Source organism: Acipenser ruthenus, chromosome 5 (genome assembly GCF_902713425.1).
Source record: "Acipenser ruthenus chromosome 5, fAciRut3.2 maternal haplotype, whole genome shotgun sequence".
Taxonomy (NCBI): domain Eukaryota; kingdom Metazoa; phylum Chordata; class Actinopteri; order Acipenseriformes; family Acipenseridae; genus Acipenser; species Acipenser ruthenus.
In genome coordinates, this window is record NC_081193.1 from 12,307,160 (window position 1) to 12,321,650 (window position 14,491).

Below are 14,491 nucleotides of genomic sequence, written 5' to 3' on the forward strand. Positions count from 1 at the left end.
TAATCCCAGTCCAGTAATTCCACCTTTGTGCACGGAAAAGTGCTCCGGGCGTTGGCTGTGCTTGTGCTGTGCTGTGCTGTGCAGAGGTAGTGGTGCTCCCGGGTGTATGTGCTGGCTCCGTGGCGATAGCTCCCAGTTCTACTCGTACTCTATATACAAACAAAAACAAACAGCGCTCCAGCGCATTAGTTTCAGCGTAAGGGGGCTGTACTTGCGTAGCTTTGTCCCCTTTGTACTACCAAACTCCTCCCTGTGATCAGCACGGCGCCACGCTCGATCCAATCGCTGCGTGCCCCACAGCTGATCACAATAGATTTGTTTAGCAGTCTTACAGCTACGCCCTTTCTCCAAGATGGCCGACTTCTGGTTCCGTCCTACCATCGAGTCGGCCCCTCTCTGGGAAAGCGTACCACCAACCTTACATAGTGCCCTTCCTGGTCGGGAGGTATACTTGCAGCTACGATTTCTTCCCTCCTCGTCACAGATACACTAAGGAGTGCAAGCCTGTGGCACATGAAGGGTTTATCACAGGCTTATATATTTTGAGTTGGACACAGGTGTTAATTGTGAAAGTCCAATTCACACAAGTGGAGTGGCTTAATACAGGAAGAGAGTAGCAAGGGAGCGATAAACACATGTTGTTATATACACTTGACACACACAGCCACACAAACGATTATAAAGAAAGGTTGAAAATCACAGTATTACTAATTATCACATAAATAACAATTGGAGTTATTTATTTACATTTTAGTAATTATAAATTATAAATAACAATGTACTGCTTTTACCAAAAAAAATTGATCTCTCCTAAACTATATCCAGGGGATTGAACCATATTTGCCTTTTCAGGAATTCTTTATACCATATACAGTACAGACATGATACGACACCCACATATTTCTTAACCATTTTAAAAAACAACAAGTGATGTAGTACAGAGAGTACCAGCTGCTGACTTCTGTTTAAGCCCACAGACATTGATGAGTGCATGTGTTCATTCCAGTAGTTCAATGAGTTGAGGGATTTAAAATTTATTTTGTCTGCTCCTCAAACAAAGCTTGGCTCTTTGGGCAAATATTTTATGAAACTGGTTGTATTTCTCAATAATATTGTATTAATGATACAGATGTGCCTGTTCAGTAGTTGCAAGGTGTGCTAGTAATTGGTTGGGGTACCTCCAAGGAAGGGACATTGGTGGTTGACTACAGGTCACCCTCCCCACTGTGCCAGACAGCTCAACCAGTGCCCCAGTATGGTGCAAGGGGAACTAAAGTATAGTATACAGTAGTAGGTGCCTTTTGAAAGGTTGTAATCATGTAATGTCTGTCTGCACTGTGCATGTTTAGGATCCCATTGGAATCCACATTTAAATGTTGCTAATCATTCCTTGTGTGCTTGATTACCCTCTGTTTCACTTCAAATTTTGAAGTGTACTTGTTTTCCAGTGCGTAGTGCTGTACCTAAATCCCTGTAGCTGTATCTTGGTGCACATCTTTACTGATACTGTCTTCATTATTTTCATGATTCAATTTGCTGTGTAAGATTCTATGCTCAACATGTATTTCCCAAGTCTATTGTTTGCTATTGAGGAAGGATATGTGTATAAAATAAAACAGAAATGCATCCCCTGTAGCATAGTGTACATTGTTTCTCTGTCCCTAAACTGGTTTACCAAAGTTACATTTACATAATTGAATAAGTAACAAATGACCATTAGTTACTTTTGGCTAGTGGTTCCCTTCAATGGCCTACAATCAAGCCTTATCAGACATTGAAAGTACGTAGAACATGAGAGATAGAACATCATCTGTGTTTCAAATTTAAAGTCAATATTTGAAAGTGTGTGGCCTGTATGATCAAGATATTAAACAGAGATTCATATAATTAAGCTTTATACCAAATGTAATGCCAATACATGAAAGCATTTGGCCTTTATATTCCAGGAGGCATACAGTATGGCAGCAATAATAGACAGATAAAAAAGGTTAATAAATAAGTTATAAAAACTGACACATTATTGAACAGTTCCCAGTATCTCCAAAAAATACTGTTACAAAGTAAGTAGGAGAGGTTGTTGCTATACTTGCTTTGGTGTAACTAATAGGACAATCATGTTGACAAATGTTCTGCTTTTTTTTATAGCCCTATGCATTACTGTGTTGTCTTTTGTAAATTCAAAAGTTCAACTTAGCACATGTACTGTATACTGTTGTCATTACCCATTATGATTTATTTTTTAAGCTTGTGTTGTTCGATATATAAAATTCAAAGAGAGTACAACAAAGAATATTTCCACATAAGATCGTACATAATGTGTACAGGGTTTGACCACTTTATTTGTGATCATCAATCAATATGTGCAATTTTCGAAACACTCAAGGGGGAAGTTAAACGCTGTACTGACCAGAACAGTTTGGAGTGTTCCATATGCAGTACTTTGGGCTTTGCGATTAGCAGTAGTTCCGTCCTCTTTAAACAAACACACCTTTCTACAGAATTTCTATTACAAGTTATACTATAGGTCCTACAACAAAATACACATTCGTTATACTATATTATACATGTTAGAGGATTTTTTAATCACCTACTTTTCCACCCAGTTTGAAATGTTCAATTTAAATGTTGTCTCACCACTGCAACCTACTTACCAGTGATGAGGACCGAAGACATACAGGTAGCCTCCATTTCAGTTGTCAAGTCAGTTTTTACCCACTGTCCCCAACCGAGCTTCCAATGGGCCCCCAGAAAATTGCTGTGAGCTGGATTTGAAAAAGGCTTGCACAAATCAACCTGCACTCCCAAGTGACAGTGCTCTGACTACAGTAGATAAGTCACTGGGAACCCCACATTGATCGATTTGTTTAAGCCCAAGTGACAGTGCTCTGACTACAGTCGATAAGTCACTGGGAACCCCACATAGATTGATTTGTTTAAGCCCAAGTGACAGTGCTCTGACTACAGTAGATAAGTCACTGGGAACCCCACATTGATCGATTTGTTTAAGCCCAAGTGACAGTGCTCTGACTACAGTAGATAAGTCACTGGGAACCCCACATTGATCGATTTGTTTAAGCCCAAGTGACAGTGCTCTGACTACAGTAGATAAGTCACTGGGAACCCCACATTGATCGATTTGTTTAAGCCCAAGTGACAGTGCTCTGACTACAGTAGATAAGTCACTGGGAACCCCACATTGATCGATTTGTTTAAGCCCAAGTGACAGTGCTCTGACTACAGTAGATAAGTCACTAGGAACCCCACATTGATCGATTTGTTTAAGCCCAAGTGACAGTGCTCTGACTACAGTCGATAAGTCACTGGGAACCCCACATTGATCGATTTGTTTAAGCCCAAGTGACAGTGCTCTGACTACAGTCGATAAGTCACTGGGAACCCCACATTGATCGATTTGTTTAAGCCCAAGTGACAGTGCTCTGACTACAGTAGATAAGTCACTGGGAACCCCACATTGATCGATTTGTTTAAGCCCAAGTGACAGTGCTCTGACTACAGTAGATAAGTCACTGGGAACCCCACATTGATCGATTTGTTTAAGCCCAAGTGACAGTGCTCTGACTACAGTAGATAAGTCACTGGGAACCCCACATTGATCGATTTGTTTAAGATTAATGCAGATCAGAGGTTTCTTACCATTCAGATTCTTGAAATACAGTAACTCCTATACAATATTATGTAGTAAGGTGGTATAAGACTTCTATAGTAAAACACTACCTCTAATAGGAAATTATATGGGGAATGTATAGGTTCCAATGTATATAGAATACATTCAAGATCTACAAAAGGTGTCACAAATACAGTGTACTATATCCTTGAAACAGATGAGGTGATGATCATTTCAATGCATTTAATGCAATGTCAAAATAGGCTATACTACTGGTATTACATTTCAAAGATCTTTAGTAAACCAATTTGTTTATCCTCACTCATGTCTGGGGTAGTAAAACAACAGCAACATAAATACATCTGCAATTCACATTTGTACAATTCTCACATTGCTTTTAATTTAATTGATGAGTAATATTTAATTTATCCATGGATTATGATGCTTAAAGTATATAAAAGCAAAGCCTATATCATATTTAGTACTAAGCCATTTAAATGAATGTACGGTAATTTAATATATGAATTTTATTTAATATATTCATTTTAATTTTCAAACAAACGACTTATCTTCCTTATACAACAGAACAACAAGAACACGTTACAAGCATTTAAAACAGAAACAGGCAAAAGTCAAGTATTTTAGAACTAGAATGAACAGGCTCTTTTCAAAAGAAACTGAGAGGCACTTCTGCAATTACTACTTTTACAAATGAGGTTTATGGAGAAAATCCAATTCGAAACAGAATTGCTTGGGAACTGTGTGTTAATATGACCTTTTAAATGGAAATTGGACCCACAATTTTTATCTTGTGACAGGTCCATCTAGATGTTAAAACACTTGTTTAGCAAAAATCAAAAGCAATCAAGTAATTCTTGTAGTTTACATAACAATTGTTATCACAACAGAGGCAACCTGCGAGAACATTATTCCCCACATAAACAGGGTAAGTTTTATGAAGTGTATAAACCCTGTATGACATTTGCAGTAAATATTGTAACATAAAAATTACATTTCTTTTTTCAATGCATCCTACAATAATGGAGCAAATTGTAAGAGGGGAAAAACAAATTGCTGAAATGCTTATCCGTTCTATGCACGGTTTGCGGATCAGTCATGTGACCATGAGACTGCCGGTTGAATCCTCAGTTGCTGACCTTGACCCAAAAGGAGCACTGCATTGGCCTTTGTGCTTCTGTTTGCTAGGTTTTAAAATGCTCTGGTATTGGTTCACCTCACTGCTCCACCTCTACTGGTCAGACATCAGACAAGACTAGACTGAAGACTGAGACAAGTCATCTTCAATCTGACTGAGTCAACTTAAGAGTAAGCCTACCATCTGGGTTATTGCTATATTAAGAGCATTGTATATTTGTAGTATTGTAGGGTAAGTAAATGTACATTCACAACTGCAGGCTTCTTTGAAAAACAACAGCTTGTTTGAACAGATGGAAAAGAAAATATTCTAACTTGCTGGGAAAGTTGGAAAATTTGACAGTGGGACCTTAGCACATCATCTGAGAGGCTGGATTTATCCAGATACAGTCAGTGCTGAAATTAGTTTAAATATCTTACATTTAGAAAGAGAAAAGAGAGATGGAGCAAGCGCGGTGCAATCTGCTGTAACGCTATATTAAAAGTTGCTTGTATGAAGCTTGATTAGATAGACAAATGCTAGTGTATGGTATTTAACAGGCCAGGGCCAAAGACTCAATATAAATGCATTGTTGAAATCAAAAGTAAATGGCAAATAATTCCACAATTTATTGGACTCCTACATTACGAAGAAGGAAGTAATCAAAAGGAGATGTACCATGATTGAAAACATCAGAAAAGGGCAAGGCAAAGATGACAAAAAAATCATTTGAATTGATTATATTGGATGTTCCATACTTGTTCAGGTAAGTTAAAGATCCTAGTAATGAGGAGAATGGATAAAGTATAGTAAAAATCATGTAAAATGAACTAAAAATATAATCAACATCTTACTACATCAGAGTGATATACTTGACTCTAGCCAGACTAATCAAATTATAGTTTGTATTACTTTTAATGACAATGGTCACTGTGATATACTGTACTGGGAAAAGTATTTTTAGCGTTACAGCAGATTCCACCACGTGGTCTTACACACTGCAAAGCTCCTGATGCTTTATATTTAATGCATAAAGACAGAAAGAGTGAATCAGCAAAATGGTATCTGAAAGGCTCCATTTATTCTTGAGTTTATGCTCTGTTTAGCACACAATGGGCCTTCTGAATGAAACATCCTAGATTGTATAATGTGTTTTTTTTTGTTTTTTTTAATTTATAGCACAATAATAAACTGTGGTGAAATGTATTTCTGGAAACCTCCAAAATATCCTTGTGTGTTTAATGAGTAGCACACATACCAAGCCAAACATGTTCCCCAATGCATGTGTACTGACTTAACAGGACTGAAGTACACCTTCATGCCTCAGATTTCATGGAGTCCTGCATTTTAAAAGTTTTTTTGAGAATACAGCCACATGGGTCAAATTTAAAAACAAAACAAAACTCTCCAGAAGTCAGGAATTTATGAGTGTTGGTTGTCAATATAGATTTTCCAGATACAGATTAAACAATCAACTACAAATCTGTTGCTGACCCAGTGTCTGCAACTGGCCTACTATATCATTTGTCAGTGTGGCAAACCTAAAAACAACTGATAAGGTGTGATAGGCACCACATATTACATCAATTATATCCATGTAATGTATGGCAACCAAATGATCATTTAGAGATATCTCAAATTAATTTATAGATATCTAAAAATATTTGCAGATATCTCTAAATCATTTCCAGATATCTCAAAATGCATTTAAAGATATCTCTAAATCATTTCCAGATATCTTTAAATAGAGCTTTAATATGAGATATTAATGCATTTTCAGTTATCTTTATATCATTTTAAGATATCACAAATTGTTTTTGAGATATCTTTAAATAATTTTCAGATATCTATAAATCATTTAGATACTGCTCTAAATAACGTCCTGTTCATTTAGAGATATATCTAAATCATTTTAAGATATCTTGAAATAACTTCCTGTTCATTTAGAGCTATCTTGAAATGATTTAGAGACATCTCTTCAAAAGGGTTTATTTACAGATATCTCAAATTCATTTCAAGATATCTGTAAATGATTTACAGATATCTTTAAATATTTCAAGATATCTTAAAATGCAATTTGATATATCTCTAAATGATACTTTGGGTTGCCATAGTAACAGAGTGAAATGTGTTAATATGTTGCGACATTCTCTCTCTGAGAAAGAAATCAAAAAGACAGTGTAAAATTATTATTATTATTATTTATTTATTAGCAGACGCCCTTATCCAGGGCGACTTACAATTGTATCACATTATACATTATTTCACATTATACAGATATCACATTATTTTACATACAATTACCCATTTATACAGTTGGGTTTTTACTGGAGCAATCTAGATAAAGTACCTTGCTCAAGGGTACAACAGCAGTGTCCCCCACTGGGGATTGAACCCACAACCCTCCGGTCAAGAGTCCAGAGCCCTAACCACTACGCCACACTGCTGCCCGGTAACATTTAATATGTGCTGATAATTAAATATTTGCAGAACATGTTTAAAGTATAACTCAAGTCAAACATCCTCTTATTAAATGTATAATTATAAATTGTTTTTAACTGTGGTCATGGGGTAAAATAAAATCTATTCTGTGTGGAGCAAGGGCATTTAACTGGCAATTTTAAATAATCAAATGGGGGCTTGTTTTGAGAGCGTCAAATTGTTTTCAAAGTTGCCCATTGGGGTGCAACCTTTGGTCATCTCTCTCCCGGACACTTGGCTGAGACCTTGAATTATTTCTTATATCTCTGTAATTGCTGCTTGCTTTAGTAGACAAGACTTACATTGATTAACTGTCTCAGAGACCTTTCCTACAACATAAATTAATAATTGAATTAAGCTGACCTAATGGGCGATCCCTGGCAAGTGTAACTGGAATATACATGAATGATTAATTAAAATAAGCTAATCCAATAAATACAAGTAATGAGTAACCCATATCAATTGCATGTTACATTTTTGCATGTATTTGGGTAAACTCTTATCAAATTGGTTCAAGGCTCCACGTGACCCTTGGTAAGTTCAATTGAAATACCGAGATTAAGTTACTCATTCAATATATCCTTTTCATGCTCATGTACATAGCTAATTTAATATTTTAAACAATATCCGCCGTTGGCTTAATAGATGCTATTTATAACAGTGCTTAATAAACATTCAAAAACAAAACCAGACAAATCGGTTGAAAAGTGAAATTACTTTTGTTTATTTAAAAATTACAAAATTAGATATGTTAAAAGTATGAGTATAGGATTTCTAAATAGCTAATTTTGTAATTTGGTAAGAGTTAGAAAAGAAAGATGAAGAAAAGAAAGCAAGATGTTGACTCCTCACGGTGAAGATTGCAAAGAATGAAATTTGTTTTGCCTTGTGATTTCCTCAAATAAATTAATTTCCTGGCTGTGTTGGCCTAATGATTCTTTCTTTTAAATAGCCGTCTGATAGTGAAACATTGTTAGTCTTGTTTTAATGTAACAGCTTTTATTATTCAAGCAATATGTCTTCCCCATCTGGTAGGTTTTATTTATTCATTTTTAAGCCAATGCTATTAACAGTGTGTGGGAGAGTTGTTGGGAGAAATGTTAAATAATTACTAAGTCAGAATCTGCAAATTAGAAAGCAGATAGTTAAAGGGACAAACACAGAGTTGTAAAATATAAACTTATATGAATATGAATGTGGTGTTTTTGTTTGAACTAGACTTTTTATTAAAATGGCTGTAATTGAGTATCCCTGATTGCAGATAATTTCTTATCTTTCCAAAGAGAAGCATTCTCATTTTATATGCAGGCTCTAAAAGCCTTCCTTACATGCATTGAGGTCATTCAAAACACCTGCATCTCAGAGGCCAGAAAGAGAACTTCAGTTCACTGCTGGCACTGGACCCCATCAGTGACTAAAAATCACTGCTACTCATAGAAGAGAGCAAATAAGAGGTTCACTGCAGCACAATACAACTGTGAAAGAAGTCGTCTTCAGGGCTGACTGCTGATGTTTTTTTGTTGTTTGGTTATAAACTGATCCAGTGTCAGTGTATGAATAGTGTTATATAGTGATATACCCTAGGATTAAACTTAAATCATGGTGTCTGGTTTTGCATAAAATGTAAAAAATAAACATTAGTTATCTTTATCACAGTAGTTGTTTTGTTATTTACCTCTTAAAAGCTATTTAGAACACTTGTATTATTTTGAATAAACTTCTCATAATAATTATAATAATAATAGAACTCCTTCATTCTAGTTTTATACTGTTCACTTGTTTGACAATTTTAATTATTTTTATTTTAAGTTTGTCAACTTGGGTCTTGAAGGATCCAACTGATTCTGCCTCAATAACGTGACTAGGTAACCCATTCCATCCCCTCAGCACCACTCTGTGTGAAGAAGTGTCTCCTTCCCTCTGTCCTAAATAATAGCTGAGCAAAACAGACAAACTCTGGAACTGTACAGTCGATCAGGCAACGGCATATGATTTGCAGTAGACTGCACAGGTAATGGGCAAGATAGTGGTTTATATGCAGCATAAGGTAGCAGTACATTTTTATTTTTATTTTCAGAGAGGTGTGTTAGCCTCCCTATTTCCTTACTGTACCTGTAATATGCTAGTGTAAGTCAATCTGGATGTACTCCCTAAGGGAAAAGGTCACCAGCCCACCAGTTTACTATGCAGGACTGAAATAGAAAGACAACACTACAGACTGAACATTAAAATATTATGAAAAAATTGCTTAATTGTACTATGGATTAATACTTCAATATAAAAAAAAAACAACAACAAAAACAAAAACAATAATGTTTAATTCCTGAGTAAAACTAATGAATGCATTTTATATTTTTCAAAAAGCTTAAGTATGACTATTGTTTTCTACACCTATTCCCAGGAGTGTAACAAATAATATATAAAGTTTTACTGAAATGAGTCTAGTTAAAAGCATATGCTTTAGATATTTAATTATAAATCATATTGATAAAATGCAACTAGTAAACTACAGTCTACAAATGTTTCTCCACATTGGGGGTTCCCAAACTGGGGTCCAGGGCTGGCAGATTTTTTTATTTTTTTTTATTTGTGGGGGCCATAGCACATACAAAAACTGTTGTCTACTAAATTAATGCACTTTTTAAACAATACATCAGAGATATGGCTATACCCAGGACACCACCCTCTGTTGTGTCTTCAATGCTTAATTGAATATGATAACTTTGATAAATCACTTTAGATCAATTTCTCGAGAATTGTGGAGTTAATACTGGGATAGCTCAGGATATGCCAAGTGATTGATTTCAAGGAGATATGTACAGGTCAAGCTTTATTAAGCCAAAATAGAATATTAACCAAAGAGGTATAAATTTATAAAGAGAATTATTACCCATCTAGGACCTATGTGTTATAAATCCCTTTGGTAAAGACAAAGAAAGCACAGGCTTATAATTTCTCAGAAGACCAAGGACAGTTTGTGGTAGAAATTAAAAGTTTGAGTATTTCAGTGTCATTTGGTACAACTTAAGAGCTCTTTAACAGATACTGTATTACTCTACAGTACAGTGCATTCTTTAACTTTAGGGGTGATCCGAACCCAAACCCAGGATTTGTTGAAATGCACAAGCTGAGCCATGCGAGCTAGAACACGGGCCAACCAGAATCTTGCCTTACAGTTCTGTATACCTGCTAAGCAATTAATGTGCTTGCTCATTTTTTCTTTCTTTTTTTTTTAGTGAGCAGAGCACTGTTGGGGAAGTTGGCAATTATTAGTATTTGTCTTGAACAACCAAACCTAAGGTAACATCAAGTAGTCCAAGATTAATGTTAATCAGGATCTGTGAATCCAGCCAAAAACGCAGTTGATGTGTGTACTTGATGGTAACAAAGAAATCCACTGACTGAATTTATATTTAAAACAGAACGACTGGTATTCCATCCTTCAACATTCTATAAAAAAGCAACATACATTACATTAAGAATGTGACTAACAGCATAAAAACAGAACATTATTAACATACATTTTAGGAAATGTTATAATCTGCTTCTGGCTCCCCATTTTGAGCTAAGGGGAATTTGACGGCATAATGGCGGCATACCTGTCTGTCTGCTATTTCCTCCTGGATGCACTCGCATCACCTCAAACTCAACCTCTCTAAATCTGACCTCCTTTTCTTTCCCTCCTCCTCCCCCTCCTCTGATCTCTCTATCTCTGTTCCTCTGGAATCTACCACACTCTCTCCCTCTTCCTCAGCTAAGAACCTTGGAGTCACCCTGGACCCCTGCCTCTCTTATTCCCAGCACATCTCCACTCTGGCACGCACTTGCCGATTCTTCCTGAGCAACATCCGAAGAATCTGACCCTTCCTCACCAACTATACTACCCAGCTCCTGGTCCAGGCCCTGGTACTCTCCCACCTAGACTACTGCAAATCCCTCCGGGCTGGCCTCCCTGCGTCCGCCACCCGTCCGCTCCAGCTCATCCAGAACTCTGCTGCCCGCCTGGTGTTCTCTCTGCCTCGCTTCGCCCACGCTACTCCACTACTCCGCTCGCTCCACTGGCTCCTGATCACCGCTCGCATCCAGTTCAAGACTCTTGTACTAGCCTACAGATGCCTTGACCAGACTGCACCCAGCTACCTCCAGACCCTCATCTCTCCCTACACCCCCACTCGACCTCTCCGCTCCGCCTGCACTAGAAGACTAGCTCTACCTCCACTACGCTCCCCTGCCTCCAGAGCCCGCTCCTTCTCCACCCTTGCTCCGCAGTGGTGGAATGACCTTCCTACAGATGTCAGGACTGCCCAGTCCCTGACCACATTCCGGCGCCTCCTTAAGACTCACCTCTTCAAACAGCACCTGTAGAACTCCTCTGTTTGTATCCTGGGACACTATCACCCTTCATGTAAATGTGCTTTATTTTGCTCTTATCTGCCCCCTATTTTACTGCATTTAATCCTGTACTTCAGAATACTGTAATCTGCCAAGTGTTTAACCTGTAGTATTTTGTATTTAATCATATCCTGATGTAACTATCACTATTTAATCATATCCTAATGTCACTATCACTATTATCTGCTGTATTATTGAATTGTGGTTTGTCACACTTGTACTTTGCTTGAACAAAAGTTATTGTATTTCTTGCTCTTATTGTATTACTTGTATTGTAACACTTGAAATGTATTTGCTTACGATTGTAAGTCGCCCTGGATAAGGGCGTCTGCTAAGAAATAAATAATAATAATAATAATGGAATGGGGTTGCAAGTTGATCTTGTGGTAATTTTTCAGAGCCAGATAGCCGACAGGCCACAATGGGTGCAGGTGGAGACAGACTGGGACTGAACTGAGTCTGCCTTGACATTAATATTAGGAATATTAGCTAGTGTAACAGCGCTGAGGACACGTTCCTGAACAATTTGAGAAAATTCCCATAGTGTCAGACGTGTTCACCTTGCAAAGTGCGCATGCTTACTCTCTTCTAAATGATTGTTGAACAAAAGTATAAATGCAGCAATTGACATTAGAACATAATAACATAAGAAAGTTTACAAACGAGAGGAGGCCATTCAGCCCATCTTGCTCGTTTGGTTGTTAGTAGCTTATTGATTCCAGAATCTCATCAAGCAGCTTCTTGAAGGATCCCAGGGTCTCAGCTTCAACAACATTACTGGGGAGTTGGTTCCATACCCTCACAATTCTCTGTGTAAAAAAGTGCCTCCTATTTTCTGTTCTGAATGCCCCTTTATCTAATCTCCATTTGTGACCCCTGGTCCTTGTTTCTTTTTTCAGGTCAAAAAAGTCCCCAGGGTCGACATTGTCTATACCTTTTAGGATTTTGAATACTTGAATCAGATCACCACGTAGTCTTCTTTGTTCAAGACTGAATAGATTCAATTCTTTTAGCCTGTCTGCATGCGACATGCCTTTTAAACCTGGGATAATTCTGGATGCTCTTCTTTGCACTCTTTCTAGAGCAGCAATATCCTTTTTGTAACGAGGTGACCAGAACTGAACAAAATATTCTAGGTGAGGTCTTACTAATGCATTGTGAAGTTTTAACATTGCTTCCCTTGATTTAAATTCAACACTTCTCACAATATATCCGAGCATCTTGTTGTCCTTTTTTATAGCTTTCCCACATTGTCTAGATGAAGACATTTCTGAGTCAACATAAACTCCCAGGTCTTTTTCATAGTTCCCTTCTTCAATTTCAGTATTTCCCATATGATATATATAATGCACATTTTTATTGCCTGCGTGCAGTACTTTACAGTTTTCTCTATTAAATGTCATTTGCCATGTGTCTGCCCAGTTCTGAATGCAGTCTAGATCATTTTGAATGACCTTTGCTGCCTAAACAGTGTTTGAGTGCCTATTTTTGTGTTGTCTGCAAATTTAACAAGTTTGCTTACTATACCAGAATCTAAATAATTAATGTAGATTAGGAATAGCAGAGGACCTAATACCTAATACCCTGTGGTACACCACTAGTTACCTCGCTCCATTTTGAGGTTTCTCCTCTAATCAGTACTTTCTGTTTTATACATGTTAACCACTCCCTAATCCATGTGCATGCATTTCCTTGAATCCCTACTGCGTTCAGTTTGAGAATTAATCTTTTATGCAGGGCTTTGTGAAAAGCTTTCTGGAAATCTGAATAAACCATGTTGTATGCTCTGCAATTATCCATTGTCGATGTTGCATCCTCAAAAAAATCAAGCAGGTTAGTTAGACACGATCTCCCTTTCCTAAAACCATGCTGACTGTCTCCCATGATATTGTTACCATATAGGTAATTTTCCATTTTAGATCGTATTATAGTTTCCATAAGTTTACATATAATAGAAGTCAAGTTTATTGTAGTTACCTGGTTTGGTTTTGTCTCCCTTTTTGTGGATCGGTATTACGTTTGCAATTTTCCAGTCTGTCGGTACAACCCCTGTGTCAAGAGACTGTTGCATGATCTTGGTTAGCGGTTGATCCTTTTACGCATTCGAATGTAAAAACGTCTGTCATATAATGTATCTGTTTTGCATTCAAGAGACCACACATCAACCACAAAGAAAAACAACCAAGAAAATATTTTAAGTAGACAAATATTTATTTAAAAAATCCATTCTTTTTAATAAAAAAAAAAAATCACTCAGGCATTAGATTTAGCTTAAGCATTACAGGGTGTATAAAATGTTTTACATTTAAAATGTGTATAGCATTCAACAGCATATATTATTCATACAGTAATATAATCCAGATTTAAACATTCCTTATTAATTTAACACTTTACTATGTTGTTGTTGTTGTTTTCAGATGAATCTGTTTCATTTAATACAGAGCAAAAATATATATCTTGTGTGCACGTCTTACTATCTTGTGACCACAACATATATATTTTTTTCTCTCATGTCTCCTCCCGGTCTCTGTAATTTTGTGTTCCTTACTAGTGTTATAAAATTGCTGCAGAAGTTACTATTTTCTACCCTACATTTGTATATTCATAAACTGATCTTTAATTATACTTTGCGTGAGAATGATTTTTTAATCATAAAGTTAACTTTTGTTTTTTATTTTTAGTTTGTGATCAGATTATTGTACCTGTTTTAGTTAACTCAGAAATCTTATTTTGAATAGCTTTCATGGAATACTTTATGTGTACAGTAAGTAAATTTTTCTTTCAAAGCAAACAAAAATAATTAATTTTGAAGTTGAAAAAATATGAATAAATAGTATTTGACATGTGGAATTCATAAA